Source organism: Triticum dicoccoides, chromosome 5B (assembly GCF_002162155.2).
Source record: "Triticum dicoccoides isolate Atlit2015 ecotype Zavitan chromosome 5B, WEW_v2.0, whole genome shotgun sequence".
NCBI classification, from domain to species: Eukaryota; Viridiplantae; Streptophyta; class Magnoliopsida; order Poales; family Poaceae; genus Triticum; species Triticum dicoccoides.
Window position 1 is genome coordinate 538,195,369 of NC_041389.1, and position 2,827 is coordinate 538,198,195.

Below are 2,827 nucleotides of genomic sequence, written 5' to 3' on the forward strand. Positions count from 1 at the left end.
CGGGTGGTCTTGGTTGGAATTGCTTCGGGCGTGTTTTGCTGTATCCGGCCGTTTAACGGCCGGACTCGAGAATTGCCTTAAAAGGCTGCTTTGTACTTCTGTCGCGAGAGCCGCTGTATGTTCCTCCGTTCGGAGGGAGCGTTCCGTATTCCCGTTGACCGTGATGACTCCGCGAGTGCCTGGCATCTTGAGCTTTAGGTATGCATAATGCGGCACCGCGTTGAACTTTGCAAACGCGGTTCGTCCAAGCAAAGCGTGATAGCCGCTACGAAACGGGACTATGTTGAAGATTAACTCCTCGCTCCGGAAATTGTCCGGGGATCCGAAGACCACTTCTAGTGTGACTGAGCCTGTACAGTTGGCTTCCACACCTGGTATGACACCTTTAAAGGTTGTCTTTGTAGGTTTAATCCTTGAGGGGTCTATGCCCATCTTGCGCACTGTATCCTGATAAAGCAGGTTCAGGCTACTACCGCCGTCCATCAGGACTCTCGTGAGGTGAAATCCATCGACGATTGGGTCTAAAACCAATGCAGCGAATCCGCCATGGCGTATGCTGGTCGGATGGTCTCTTCGATCGAAAGTGATCGGATAAAAGGACCATGGATTGAACTTCGGGGCGACTGGCTCCATCGCATAGACGTCCCTTAGTGCGCGCTTCCTCTCCCTCTTGGGTATATGGGTTGCGTAAATCATATTCACCGTCCGCACTTGTGGGGGAAAACCCTTCTGTCCTGTATTGTTCAGCGGTCGGGTCTCCTCCTCGTCGTCGCTGTTTAGCCCCTTGTCATTGTTTTCGGCAATTAACTTACCTGCCTGCTTGAACACCCAGCAATCTCTATTAGTGTGATTAGCTGGCTTTTCAGGGGTGCCATGTATCTGGCATAAGCGGTCGAGTATTCGGTCCAAATTGGACAGACCCGGAGTGGTTCTTTTGAATGGCTTCTTCCGTTGACCGGGTTTAGAGCCTCAGAATCCGGCGTTGACTGCCGTATCCTCCTTATCGTCGCCGTTGATGCGGTGTTTGTTTTTGTTTCGACGTGACCTGCCGTTATTGTCCTTGGTATCCGGACTGCCAGAATTTTTACGGAGGTTGTTGCTGCGAGCTAGCCAGCTATCCTCTCCCGCGCAAAAGCGGGTCATTAATGATGTGAGGGCTGCCATGGATTTCGGCTTTTCCTGTCCCAGGTGCCGGGCTAGCCATTCGTCGCGGATGTTATGTTTGAAGGCTGCAAGGGCCTCTGCATCCAGACAGTCGACAATTTGATTTTTCTTTGTCAAGAACCGTGTACAGAATTGTCTGGCCGATTCGTCTGGCTGCTGAATGATGTGGCTTAGGTCATCGGCGTCTGGTGGTCACACGTACGTGCCCTGGAAGTTGTCGAGGAATGCGGCTTCCAGGTCTTCCCAACACCCAATCGACTTTGCAGGCAAGCTGTTAAGCCAATGCCGAGCTGGTCCTTTAAGCTTGAGTGGGAGATACTTGATGGCGTGGAGATCGTCGCCGCGGGCCATATGGATGTGGAGAAGGTAATCTTCGATCCAAACCGCGGGGTCTGTTGTGCCATCATAGGATTCAATGTTTACGGGTTTAAACCCTTCAGGGATTTGATGATCCATTACTTCATCGGTGAAGCATAGCGGGTGTGCGGCGCCTCTGTATTCTGTGTTGTCTGCTGTGTTCTGTCCGGCCGGGGTTATTGTATCCGGCGCGACGGCATTCGTCATGGGTCGTGGGGCGCCCACGTGATCCGTAGATGGATCTGGATTGCCTTGCTTTGTCCTTCAATATATCTCGCAAGTCTGGCGCGTTCCCTCTTGGCTTCGTACTTTTGGAGCGATGTCGGGGTACGGTCTTGGTTGGGGGCCTGGATGCCTCTCTGTCACGACCACGGGGTGGTCGGTCAGCCGTATCGTGCGCTGGTGATGGAGGTATGTATGCTTCCTCCTCTAATCGGGGGAGCAGCTTGCGTCTTGGGTAGCTTTTGGAGGGGCGTTCGAGTTTATACTCTTCGGCCGCGAGGACCTCGGTCCATCGATCGGCCAGCAGGTCCTGATCAGCTTGAAGCTGCTGCTGCTTTTTCTTTAGGCTATTTGCCGTGGCGATAAGCCTGCGTTTAAAATGCTCTTGTTCGACGGGATCCTCGGGCACGACGAATTCGTCGTCGTTGAGGCTTGCCTTGTCTTCGGAGGGAGGCATATAGTTATAATCCTCAACCTCCTCGTCTGCCGCCCTCTCGTGAGGGCTTGCTTCTGCATCCTCCTACGCTGAGTCCTGTTGGAGGGGGTTGTCTTCGGCACTTTCTGGGGTATTATTATCTCCTGTGCCGGAATCTCCATTCTTGCTGTGGCGGGATTTAGAGCGGCGCCGCTGACGCCGGCGCTTGGGCTATTTCTTTAAAGAATCTGCCTCCGCTGTCTCTTCGCCGTCCCCGTCTTTTGGGGTGTCCACCATGTATATGTCGTATGACGAGGCGGTCTTCCAGTGCCCTGTAGGCGCTGGTTCCTGTTCGTCTCCGGCATCGTCGTCCATAGCGTCGATGTCTTCGGATTCGTAGTCTAGCATGTCGGTTAGATCGTCGACAGTGGCTACAAAGTGGGTGGTGGGTGGGCTCTGAATTTCTTCATCGTCCGTATCCCAACCATCCTGGCCATAGTCCGGCCAGGGCTCTCCCGATAACGAGAGGTGCTTTAGCGAATTTAAGATGTCGCCAAAGGGTGAGTATTGGAAGATGTCCGCGGCGGTGAATTCCATAACCGGCGCCCAATCCGATTTGATTGGTAGGGGCGTGGGAGGTCCGGAGTCTGGCAAGGAGTCCGGCACCTC